The sequence below is a fragment of the Lampetra fluviatilis genome, chromosome 69 (assembly GCF_964198595.1).
Source record: "Lampetra fluviatilis chromosome 69, kcLamFluv1.1, whole genome shotgun sequence".
In the NCBI taxonomy this organism is placed as follows: Eukaryota; Metazoa; Chordata; class Hyperoartia; order Petromyzontiformes; family Petromyzontidae; genus Lampetra; species Lampetra fluviatilis.
The window spans coordinates 586411-599864 of record NC_136343.1 but is presented as its reverse complement, the minus strand read 5'-3'; the positions used below and the strand labels follow the sequence as shown (position 1 = coordinate 599864).

The window sequence follows — 13454 nt, the reverse complement described above, 5'->3', positions numbered from 1 at the left end:
TGCCTGAGCCCCAGCCAGAGACTGTCTGAGCTACAGCCAGAGACTGCCTGAGCTACAGCCAGAGACTGCCTGAGCTCCAGCCAGATACTATCTGAAGCTACAGCCAGTGGCTGCCTGAGGTACAGCCAGCGACTGCCTGAGCTACAGCCAGCGACTGCCTGAGCTCCATCAAGCGCCCGTCTCTGAGTGGAGCCACAGGGCATGGCGAGTGCGGCTCCCAGTGGTAGCGAGGCTCCAGGGGAGTTGACCTGCCCCATCTGACTGGACGCCTTCCGCTGCCCCTGCACGCTCAGCTGCGGCCACTCGTTCTGCCTCAAGTGCGTGGAAGACGCCTGGGATTCGGCCAAGTCCTTCTCCTGCCCGCAGTGCCGAGTGACCTTCCCTCAGAGGCCCAAGCTGAGCAAGAACTTCACGCTCGCCAATTTGGTGGAGAAGCGCAGTGCTGCAGAGAAAATGGCCACCGTGGACTTGTGTGACTTCTGCAACGATGGCACGACCGCTGCCTCGATGGCCTGCCTCAAGTGTGAAACCTCCTACTGTGTGACTCATGTAAAGCCTCATCAGGAGAACCCGAAGTTCAGTGACCACGTTCTGGTGGATCCAGCCACGAATCCTGAAGAACGCAAGTGCAAGACGCACAGAAAGAAGATCAAGTTTTACTGCCGACAGGACAAGAGCTTGGTCTGCACAACCTGCACCATCGCAGGAGACCACAAGGGTCACGATGTGGCTACGCTGGAGGATGAGCGCAAGACACGGGAGGTGAGACGGTTTGTGTGAGCGGGAGCCTCTCCTGCGTGAAGTCATAATTTTCAAGTACTAACGAAACAATAATATCCAACTAAATATTGTAATATTCCTCTCTCAGCTTCCCATTGTTTCTTCAAATTTTAACAACCTTGATTTAATATAAAGTATGCTGAGGTTGTCATAGTGCAGAAATAATACAACAACATGTGTTATTATCAATTCTGTTATATGACAAATTGATAAATGTGCTCTTAGTATATTTAATAAAAACGAATATATTTAATGCGTACACTGTGTTCTCAAAATGACGTGAGTGCATAGACTGTGGTTCGTATACAAAAAGTGGTTTGTGGTAGAGGGGAGCATTCCCTAAAATTTTAATGAAATGTAAAACGACTGGGACTGCGTGAGCTGCAGTGCTCACCGCTTGGTCGCCTCGTGCCGGTCCGTGCCAGTTTAGCGCCACACTCTACAGCAGCTACCGGGTCACTGGACGTGGTGTTCCAGAAATGTCACGTGATTTTCACAGACCAAGTATTTCGTGACCGTATTTATATTTTCATCACGATGCTCTCTACCGAATTTCTCGGACACTCTACAGTGACATGGCAGCGCCTCATTGTACCATGTAAAACTAAACTAAAACTATTTTTTATTCTACCAAATGAAGCTCAATGACCTATGTAGGTCTTTTTCAGAGGCAACCTGGCCACAAATGACAGCTCAACGAAGTGGCTTATCATGTCTAAATGTATGGCAACCAAACACTCTAAACACACCTTTATAAATGTGGACGGAAAAACCGAAGGACCCAGAGAAAAATCCATGCGACCATGGAGAGAGACATGAAAACTCCATTTATACAGGCATCAGGCGCGGGTTTGAACCCACGGCCTCCTGTATTGCAGGCAAGGCAGATAACATCTCACCACTCCGGTGCTCTGTTCATCCACTACTCAGCCCCGCCCACTATTATGGTAGCCCCGCCTACTACAGTAGCCCCACCCACTACTCTAGTAGCCCCACCCACTGCTCAGGTAGCCCCACCCACTGCTCAAGTAGCTCCACCCACTACTCAACACCGCCCACTACTCAGCCCCACCAACTAAGGTAGCCCCACCCACTGCTCTGGTAGCCCCACCCATTACTCGTTTAGCCCCATCCACTTTGGAAACCCCATTCATTACTCGGGTAGCCCCACCCACTGCTCCAGTAGCCCTGCCCACTGCTCAGGTAGCCCTGCCCACTGCTCAGGTAGCCCAAACCTTCTTCTGGGATCCCTCGAAGTCGAGTTTGATTTCCCTCCAGGTGTCACTTGTCTGTGTTGTGAGGTGGACCTGGCTGGCCATGGGTCCGGAGATGGCTGAATCGGCCAATCCGTGACCTGCAGATCTTGGCACAGTGGGGGCATGGATGGTCCATCCTGGAGCTCCCACTTGTCGTCTCTGTCTCTGGTGTGTGTGCTTTTCAGCGTGCTCTTTTCCTGGCCATCAACTCTCTTCGCTCGGCCTCAAAATGCTGAGTTCGATTGTTTATTTTGGCTCTCCATGATGGTCTATCAAGAGCATAGATTTTCCAGTTTCTTGGATCTACGTGGCATCGCTTGAGATGCATTTTAAGGTTGTCACGGAAACACTCCCTTTGACCTCCGGGGGCACGTGATCCATCACTGAGCTGGGAATAGAAGATTTGATTAGGAAGCCTCAAGTCATTCATCCTCACAAGGTGACCGGCCCATCTGAGTTGATACTTCATCATGATGGCCTTTATGCTAGATGAGTTTGATCGCTCCAGGACAATGATATTAGTTTGTCTTTCTTCCTATGTGATGTTTACTATTTTCCTGAGACAGCGTTGATCAAACATTTCGAGGGATTTTATGTGTTTACTATAAGTGGTCCAGGTTTCTGCAACATATAAGAGGGTTGGAATTATTACAACATTATACACGGCCACTTTGGTCATGGCGGTAATGTTGTGGTCTTCAAAGACCCTGTTCTTAAGTTTGCCAATGGCAGCACTAGCTCGGGAAATCCGATGTTGGATTTCATAATCAATTAAGACATTGCTAGAGAGATGGCTGCCTAAGTATGGGAAACTGGGAACGCTTTCTATAGTATTGCATTGTTGGTAATGATTGTAGGGGGTGGTCGGTGTCCTCCCGGAGCTTGTTGAAAAATATATTAGTTTTTCTGGTATTCAGTTTTAGACCCATCCTGTTGTAAGCATCTGTACATATGTTGACAATGATGACCTGAAGGTCAGCATCTGAGCAGGCACTGACTTGGGCATCATCAGCATATTGGAATATAATAACGGATGTTTTCGACTTGGCTCTTAAACGGTTAATGTTGAATATGTTCCTGTCTGTCCTATATGTGATATTTATGCCTCTGGGAAGTCTGTTCTCTGTCAGATGAAGCATTCCCACCAAGAAGATGGAGAAAAGAGTTTGTGCAATAACGCAACCTTGCTTCACACTGGTCCTTACTTCTATTGGCTCTAAGGTTTCACCATCAGAGAGGATGACAGCCTTCATACCATCATGCAACAGATGGAGGACGTTAACACATTTTGTTGGGCAGCCATATCTCAGAAGGATTCTCCATAGTGCATCACGATTAACATAATCAATAGCTTTAGTCAAGTCAAAGAAGGCGATGTACAATGGTAGTCTCTGTTCCTGGCACTTCTCTTGGAGTTGACGGGCTGAGGAGATCAAGTCTGAGGTTCCCCTACCAGGTCGAAAGCCACTCTGCGATTTAGGAAGGAGTTTTTCAGTAAGTGGTAGAAGTCTGTTTAGTAGGATTCTTGCCAGTATTTTTCCAGTGGTGGTAAGAAGAGAGATTCCTCTGTAGTTGTCACAGTCTGACTTGTCACCTTTTTTGAAGATGGTCACAATGATGGAATCTTTCCCTTCGTTGGGAAGATCTTCATCATTCCAGATCCTGGCCATGAGGGAGTGCAGGTGTTCTAGTAGGCATTGTCTTCCATGTTTGTAAATCTCAGCAGGAATCTGTTCTAGCCCACTAGTTTTGTTCTGTTTCATCTGTTTGACAGCATTAGCCACTTCAAGCATCGTTGGTTCTCCAGCTAAATCCTCAGTGGGAGAGTGTTGCGGATCTCACTTAATATAGAAGCATCTACAACAGCGTTGCAGCTGAAGTGTTCCTGCCAGCGGGAGATTATTGCATTTTTGTCTTTGAAGATTTCTGTCCCATCCTTAGACTGAAGTGGTGCAAGGCCCTGTTTTGATGGTCCATATAAGACTGGTTGCTTTAAAAAAATCGTGGGTTATTGGAATCTGAAAGATGTTGTAATTCGTCTGCTTTGTTTCTGAACCAGTTGTTCTTCAGTTCCCGGATTTTAGTTTGTACTTCCGATTTGGCCTCCTATATGATTTTTTTTTTCTGTCTAGACTGTTTGTGTTGCCAGACGATGAATGCTTTCTGCTTCTTGTCAATGAGGCCTGTCATTTCCTGGTCGTTGTCATCAAACTAATCAGTTTTTCCTTCTTGTGTAGCCAATGGTGTGCTCACAGCTGGTTATAACTGCCGTCTTGAGTTGTGTCCAGTACTCATGAAAAATTCCTGAAGCCTGGTTGGTGCTGAGTCTTTGAGCAAGTTTTTTCACTCGGGCCTGTACTGCTGGGTCTTTTAGTCTGGTTACATTGAGTCTTTTCCTCCGTAGTTTTGGTCGGTTCATGTTTTGTGGTTTAGTTTGAGAGTCACTACTGATCGAATTAGTCTGTGGTCAGTCCAGGAATCGTCTGCATTGATCATGGCACGAGTGATGCGGACGTCTGTGCTGTCAAACTTCCTGACAATCACGTAGTCCAGTGAATGCCATTGGTGTGATCGAGGGTGGCACCAGGAGGTCTTACAGCTATTCTTCTGCCGGTATAGGGTGTTGGTGATTGTCAGGTCGTGCTCAGAACAGGTTGTAAGAAGAAGGTGACCATTGGAGTTGGGCTTTCCAACTCCCTCTTTACCAATTACACCATTCCACATTTGATGGTCTCTCCAAACTCGAGCATTGAAGTCGCCGAGAAGAATCAGCTTTTCAGTTTTTGGTGTACTCTGAAGGATTTAGTTGAGTTGGCTGTAGAAGGTCTCCGTAGTCTCTTCTTTAGAGTCCAGTGTTGGTGCATAGGTGCTGGTGATGGTTGCATGTTGGTCTATTGCGAATTTCAGGCGTAGGGTCATCAAACGCTCATTGATACCAATTGGGAGCTCACTTAAGCTGTTGATGAACATGTTGTCGATTGCAAACCCTACACCATGCAGGCGTCCATGCACTGGTTTACCCTTCTAAAAGATGTAGCCTCCACTTAGCTCAGTCAGTTGGCCTTCATCTACCAGATGGATTTCGCTGAGGGCGGCAATATGGATATCAAATCGTCTCAGCTCACATGCCACAAGAGCTGTTTGGCGCTCTGGACTTTGCGAGTTTGGGTTTTTGTGAGGGTGCTGACATTCCAGGATCCAATGTTTAGGTTATACAGTAAAACCTTGGATTGCGAGCATAATTCGTTCCAGAAACGTGTTTGTAATCCAAAGCACTCGTATATCAAAGCATTCGTATATCAGTTGTGATCACGTGACGCTCGGCAGACAAAGCGTATACTGCATGTACTACAGTACTCGTATTGCAATACCTCGCTCGTTTATCAAATTAATATTTAAATTAAAAAAAATGCTTGTCTTGAAAAACACTCGCAGACCAAGTTACTCGCAATCCAAGGTTTTACTGTATTTATTTTTGTTTCGACCGCAATTATTGATGTTCCCTCTGGTCGCGGTAAGCGAGATAGGATGTTGCTCGGCAGTCTATGTTTAGGGCACATTTTCTAGCCTCCTCCCAATTTGGGGTGAGCAGAGTGGATCCTTGTGGGCTTCTCAGTCACAGCTACAGCTGCCGGGATGCACTCCTGCCTAATCCGAGTGCATGACGACCTTCTAATAGCTGCCGCCTTGGTGCTGGGTTATGACTAGGAGCTTCGAACCGCATAGGCCTGCCCCGCTCGCCACTTGCCAATCGCCCAAGGGCTTTGGGTGTGTAGTGTGGTGGTGCGATGGCACATCTCCTCTGGAGGGTGCCAGTGCGTGAATTAATTTACGTGCAGTGTCTGTTGCACACCAGCTACCGCACGGGGCTTAACCAGGAACCAAGCCTGGGTCCAATGACGAGACAGAAAACCAAGACGATTAGAAGGCTTGTCCTGAAGCACCAGACATCCAGTGTCTTCTCCGTCATATGCCGTTGGCCAACTTAACCGGAGCTCATCTACCCCACCGAGGTGGGCCGTTGGCCACTTGGTATCCACCCAGGATTTTATCAGGGTTTACTCCCTTAGCCTAAGTGGCTAACCAGAGCTCCGTTAGCCAGCGTGTTTCCAGTTGAATCCAGACAGGCCTTCTTGGTTACCGAAGTGGCCCAGGTGGTCGAACCACCCACCATATTTCGCCATTTATGGCCATCCTGTACTTTACCTGTTACCACCTCTCACAACATGGACTACTCAGCACCGTCCACTACTCAGGCAGCCACACCCACAAAGCAGGAAGCCAAACCCACTACGCAGGTAGCCCCACCCACTACATGTTGCCCCAACCACTATGCAGGTAGCCCCACCCACTACTCGGGTAGCCCAACCCACTACTCGGTTAGCCCCGCCCACGACTTGGGTAACCCCGCTCATTACTCGGGTAGTCCCACCCTCTACTCCAGTAGCCACGCGCACTGCTCAGGTAGCCCCACCCACTAAGCAGGTAGCCCAACGCACGATGCAGGTAGCCCCACCCACTACATATGTAACCCCAACCACTACGTAGGTACCCCAACCCACTACGCAGGTAGCCCCACCCACACCTGTATCCCCACCCACTACGCAGGTAACTTTGCCCACTGCTGATGCAGCTCCACCCACTACTCAGGTAGCTCCACCCACTTCTCGGGCAGCTCCACCCACTACTCAGGTAGCCCCACCCTCTAGGTAGCTCCACCCACTGCACAGGTAGCCCGACCCACTACTTAGGAAGCCCTGCGCAAGTTTGAGCTCCTCGTGAAATCAGTTCCCTTCAGCCCTTGCTCCCCCAGCCTCCATCGCTGCACCAGGGCTACTGCCCCCGTCACTGTGGAGGGTTCGCGTGGGGCGGGATGAGAGGGGACGCTCAGAGAGTGGGTGGAGTCTCCCCTGGTGACGTCTCTCACAGAAACAAGTGGAAGAGGAGTTGCGGGTGGTGCAGGAGAAGAGGAGGGAGGTGGAGGAGTCCGTGAGGCGGATGGAGGCTGCTCTCAGGGACGTGCAGGTACCGCATCTGGGCCGGACTGTGACCCCGTGACTCAACTCTGAGTAGTATTTGTGATGGAGAACAACTCCATTCATTCACTCTGAACACATTGTGGGTCTAAAGACACAACAGTCAAAGCACCTCAATAATCAGGACGAGTAAAGAGGTGGTTCTCATCTCCACTGAGAAACTCAATCAGTGGTGGAAATTCCACATTCCCATATCTCCATACAACTTACCACTTCAACGACTGTTAACTATATTGGTCAGATGAGGTGGTACGTACCTCTTATCCAATACTCTGGTGGCAGAGTTGGTGGATCACACACAGACTGTTGTACACTCTTTTAGTGAAACCAATCAGGCGTTAGAGTGACCAGGTGCTAGTATTACAAGAGGTTTCATGATCCCCTTTCTTCATCCATACATATGTGTTTTTCTCACATTCAAAACATTCATTTAAAGAGGAATTGGCCTAATTTCCCATTTCATTAAGGCTCTACTTGTTGACGGCAAATTACAGATTTCCCTTCGTTTCATGTGAAGGTAAATAAAGCATCGTCCTGAGAGTCTTACGCAATGAGAAAGACACGGACCATAAATGTACTCCTGATGGTATTTTATTATTTCAATGCCTCACAGCCCCCGAATCGTGTTGTACTGAAAAAGCAAAGTGGCGTTATCAGATGAAGAAGGAGGCCTCAGTGCTGCGGACTCGTATCACTGTCTGGACATCTTAGAGTTGCACTCGGGTCACACCGACTTGAATGCCATTTCACAAAGGACCAGACATTTAATGAACAGAGGTGGCATTTGTTTCTCTTTGCAGGGATCCATGACAGATGAAAAGGCCTCAATCTCGGTCAGATTCACCCGCGCGAGAGCAGCGTTGGATGCGGAGGAGAAGGCGGCTTTAGAGCAAGTGGAGCAGAAAGGGCGCGAGCTGCTGTATCAGATCAAGAAGAAGATCGCTCACTACCAGCGCGAGATCAGAGAGCTCCAGGCAGTAGCCACTCGCCTGCAGACCCGAGCGCAGGAGAGTGACTCATTCGCGTTTCTGCAGGTGAGGAATTAGTTTCCAGTGTCGCTATTGGCAGCAGCAGAAGAGGGAGGCTCCTGAATGAGAGCTCGCATCTCATGGGCTTGAGAACACAGCTCCAGTCATGGATCCGTATTGCAGCTCCAGTTGCTGTCATTTGGAAGGCCAGCTCATATTTTCACAGTTAAATCAATTCTCTCTCCCGTACTCTTAGGTTTTATCAGTAAAGTCACGTAGGTAACAAATTAAATAGAAATAATAATAGAAATAAAATAATAAATCACGACGTTTCGGAGGCAGCACAAGTCTCCGTCATCAGGTGGGACCGTCACAGCTAAATTTACTATATCAAGTGAGGAAAAATCCAAGAGACAAGCTCTTAAATACATGTTAAGGGTGAGGGGGGAAGGGGCTTATCTGAATGTGGTAGCCAGGGAATGCAACGTGTTGGGGGGTGGGCGGGGCTAAAAGAGAACAATTGGTGCATCTCAACTCGGGGTTGCGGCCGGTGTTGGCTGAAAATCCCAATACAAAAAAGCAGTACTGTTAAACGCTGGGGATGTCAACACTCGGTAAAGTAGAATAGTACCTATCAAATAAGATGGTACAAATATGCGTAGTTAAATCTTTTTTACATGGTTAATAACATATTTGCAATGATTACTCAGTTTGTACACATCATCACGGTTGAAGTTATGTCTGTGTTTGTATATCTGGATGGCTTCGTGAACAAATCTTTGATGGTAGCCAGAAGGTTTGCAGAGCACCTTGGTTACGGAAAAGACAATATCATGAGAGCCCACCGCGTTGTAGCAATTATCGGCAATGGCGGAAGACTCAATTTTGCCGTGTTTCAGATCTGACTTGTGCTCGCGGACAAGATCGGAGACATGACGTTTCGTTTCCCCAATGTAACAATCACCACAGCTGCAACTCAGTTTATAGACTCCAGGGTATTGCAAGTCAGGAATGACATCTTTTACAGATGGCATTAGATCACGGATTTTATTTACTTGTCTGAATCGGACTTGGATCTTATATTTGTTTAGAATTTCGGAGATCTTTTTGGTCACGCCTGCTATGTATAGCAACGTGATAGTTTTGATCGGAGTTTCAAGTGGCTGTTTCTGTATGGTGGGAGAAACAGCTTGGCGGATAGTGCGGTCAGAGTATCCGTTCATCTTGAGGGCCCGATTTACATGTTTTAATTCACTGGCCAGGTGGTGTTGGTCAGAGATGCCATGAGCTCTGTGGCATAGTGTTTTGATGAGATAATGATTTTTCTCTCTCTCGCGTCCTTTAACAGATTCCCATTAAGTTTGTTTCATTGTGAATATAATATAAATGGTATTGGAATTGCACTTTTTAAATCATACAACAATTTACACGGTATTCATGATTATCATTAGCCATGATCTATCCACTGATAGATGAAGGCCTCCCCAAGCCATTGCCAAATCTCATGATGCCGCAATGCAACAATCTACCAGCGCCTGCTCACGAGCCGATGTCATCGCTGCTTCTTACTTTGTGAGCCTCCTCTTGTTCGTATTATGGAAGCTAAAATAAATACGAGGTCTCATACACTTATTAATTATATAATTGTGTCCTGAACATCACTTCTACAAGACCTGCACCATGTGCATTGGTAACGTCAAACATTTCAAGTCCCAATTTACTCAACACAGATCAATATCAACCGGTCTCACTCTGAAATATTTGCCCTACAATTCAGTGTTGGTCCTCATAGGGGTGGCGAGATGGTAACTACGTCGCCTAGTATACCGGAGGTCGAGGACATCACTATATATTTGTAATTTGCATGTCTCTCTCCATGGTCGCATGGCTTTTAATCGGGTCCTCCAGTTTTTCCCTCCACATTTGGAAACGTGCGTTTAGAGGATTGGGCTGTTATAAATTTCTACGTGATGAACCACTTTGTTGAGCTATCAGTTGGGGCCACGTCGCTTCTGAAAAAGAATCATATAGCTCCGTGGACCTTTCCTGGGAAAAAAATTTGTAGTTTATAGTTGACTATCAACAAGTCTCACTGACATAATTTCCCCGTAAGTTAGTGTTGGTGATCATTGGGTCATAAGCCAAGACTTTGGGGTTCATATTCCACAGACAGTTTTGCAGTGGGAACTCCATTGAATGCAAGGGAATCGAAGTAGAGTCATAGTAATGCATCTCTCTCCCACAGGGGCACCTGGAGGAGACACGCAGGTAAAAGACGACTTTCACTCACGGCTCGACACACGAAAAGATGGGATTGAGTGTGGGGCGTGGGCAGTGAGACATTGGCTGTATGTGATGATGCCGTGTGGTGAAATTGTGTGTGGTGATGTTGCGTGTGAAGATGCTGTGTGTGAAGATATTTTGCGTGATGATGCTGTGTGATAATGCTGTGTGATGATGCTGTGTGATGATGCTGTGTGTAGTGATGCTTTGTCTCTGATACTGCGTGGTGATGCTGTGTGATGGTGCTGTGTGTGATGATTCTAAGTGTGGTGATAGTAATGCTGTGTGGTGATGTTGTAAGAAGTTGTGATGAGTTATTATGCTTTCTGTGATGAGTCTAGATGTGATGGAGCTGTGATGATTCCGCGTGTGATGAAGCTGTGATGAGTATCTATGTAATGGAGCTTTGATGATCCTGTGAATGACGATGCTCAATGTGAGACAGTGGCCGTGTCTGCTCTGCTTTCACAGGGCAGGGAGGGTTACTTCAGCTCCACCCTCAGCTCGCAGCCAACAGGACATTGCCTCACTTCAAGTCCTGGAGACAAATGCAGTCAAACTCCTGTGTGAGTTCTTCAGTGTGAATCATGGGTGATTGGGTGGTCTTGACAATAAATTATCTCCGTGTGTGTGCAAGAGGTCGACTCAACCTCAAATGAGTACCTGGTGTTTTGTGAAAACATCACCACTAGGGAGACAAAGGTGGCCAGGTGTAGTGCTGGCCACCCACCCCCTTGTTGGCCGTGCCAGCTTTTAAAGGTGATGACTTTTCTGACAGTGTGTTAAGGCTACACAAGGGATTTTAGTCTATGTTTATATCCTAATCTAGGACCCGACTGATCAGAGCCATGATACTCAGTGTGGTGTTTTTTGGTAAATAATAAGCATTACCAGTCATGGGTAATTGCGATATTGAGATGCGGTGTGTGCCTGTGAATGTCTCTATGCATCTGTAGGTGGGGTTAGCGATGGCAAAGTGGTTAGCACACTGCACTATAAACCCAGTTTACTGGGCTTGATTACCTGCCATTGCTAACATCAGTGGCAGGTGATATCGGATCCATTCCTCCGCCTCTGCTAGGCAGTTTCAACCTCAAATGAGTTCCTGATGTTGGTAATGGTCATAATGATGGTGATAGTGGTTGTGATGAGGATGGTGGTAATGAAGCTGATATTACTGATAATGTGAGTGATGTGAATGGTGATAGCATTGGTGATGGTTTTGGTCGTGGTGATGGCAGTGATGGTCGTGGTGATAATGATGGTGACATTGATGATAATATAGTTGGTGATGGTTGTGATGATTTTGCTGATGGTGATAATGGTAGTGATGGTGGTATTGAGGGTTTCGATGGTCGTTGTGATGATTATAATGATGCTGCTCGTGTTGTTGGTGATAGTGATGAAGATGTTAGATGGTGATTTGAAGCTTTCGTGACTGCAGGAATCCATACTCTTTGGTTCTTTTGGTAAAGTCACGTAGAAAAAAAAAAAAATATCACGACGTTTCCATAGCAACACAAGCGATCGTCCGCAGGCAGAAAAAAATATCCAGCAGTGGAACTGCTGAACCAGCGAGAGAGCTCTTATACCAATGTTATATATGTGGCGATGTGCAAGCAAGCGCTTGCCTCACAGCGTAGTTGGCAGCACCGCAGCTTGTTTTACACATAGAAATGACATTAACTTACTAATTTCCCTAATTTCCCTGCCTAATCACTACCATCAACATAGTGCTAATCTCCCATTAACACTGCTGTTGTGCGCGCATGCGGGGATGATACTCTTATGCGGCGACGGAAGCACATTTCATGCTAATCTCTCTCCCTAATCTCTCTCTCCATAATCTCCCCCATTAACACAACTGACGTGCTTGCGTCCGGGGATGGAATTCCTTTCCAGCTCAGACCCCGCTTGCTTGCCCACCGCCACATATATAACCTCTTGCTGTAACAGCTCTCTCGCTGGTTCAGCAGTTCCACTGCTGGATATTTTTTTCCACTTGTGTTGCTATCGAAACGTCATGATATATTATATTTTGTTTTATTTAAATGTTTTACCTACGTGATTTTACCGCAAGAACCAAAGGGTATTTTAGATGGTGGTGATGGGAACTGGTGATGGTTGAAGTAATAGTAGTGATAGTGGTGATGATTATGTTTGTGATGTTGCTGATGGCGATAGTGATGTTGGTGATGTTCATCATATTGATGATGTTGGTGGTGATTTAGGTGTTTTTTGTGCTGTGATGGTTGATGGTGAAGATGATGGTTGATGATGTTGATGTGGTGAATATAGATGGTAATGGTAATGATGGTGTCCTGTAGTTATGTTGTGATCGCTGTTGTCACAGACGAATGCTCACCGACTCTGGACACAAACTCAGCTCATAACCAACTCCAGATCTCCTCGGAACTCAGGACAATAAAGTGGACCGGTGTTTCCCAGGGTCGCCTCGATCACCCACACCGGTTTGATGGCTGGTCACAAGCCCTGTGCTGTGAGAGCTTCTCGTCGGGCCACCACTACTGGGAGGTGGACGTGGGGGACGCGCGGTGGTGTCGGGTTGGAGTCGCGTACGGGACGATCCCACGGAAAGGGGGTGGTGCTGCATTGCAGCTGGGACGGAACGATGCATCCTGGTGTTTAGAGAAACGTGACGACAGCTTCGCAGTGGTTCATGGTGGAGTGGAGACTGGACTGTCGGTGAGGGGGGCCCCCTCCCCCCGCAGAATCGGGCTTCACCTGCATTGGGAGGGGGGGTTCCTGGAGTTTTATCGTGTCGACTCCATGGAGGTGATCCACGAGGTCCGGCAGAGATTCTTGCAGCCTCTCTACCCTGGGATGTGGGTGGGGTATTGTAATGAACCATTGAAGATTGTGGATTTGAATCGTGCATCCTGAAGATGAGGAATATTAGAACCCCAAGAAACTGAGGCGAAAACCCAATAAACTGATGAAAGGGGGGATGGTGAGGAGAGGGTGAAGTGAGGGTGAGGGGAGATTAGAGGGGAAGGTGAGGGAAGGGGACAGGTAAGCGTGGAGGGTGAAGGGTGAGGAGAGGAGAAGATGGGAAGGAGGGGGGAGAGGCGATGGTGAGGCAAGGTGAGGGTTCGGGGAGGGTGGGGTGA

The 13454-nt window shown here is 47.4% G+C and overlaps 1 pseudogene across 1 annotated transcript; it reads left to right on the top strand.

Annotated features, from left to right (window-relative positions):
* The first annotated feature begins 201 nt into the window (after window positions 1–201).
* Window positions 202–13227, top strand: LOC144952651 (E3 ubiquitin/ISG15 ligase TRIM25-like; annotated as a pseudogene). Its single transcript, XR_013640665.1, has 6 exons — window positions 202–762; window positions 6966–7061; window positions 7873–8106; window positions 10286–10308; window positions 10795–10889; window positions 12677–13227. The product of XR_013640665.1 is annotated as an E3 ubiquitin/ISG15 ligase TRIM25-like (transcript).
* Window positions 13228–13454: the final 227 nt, after the last annotated feature.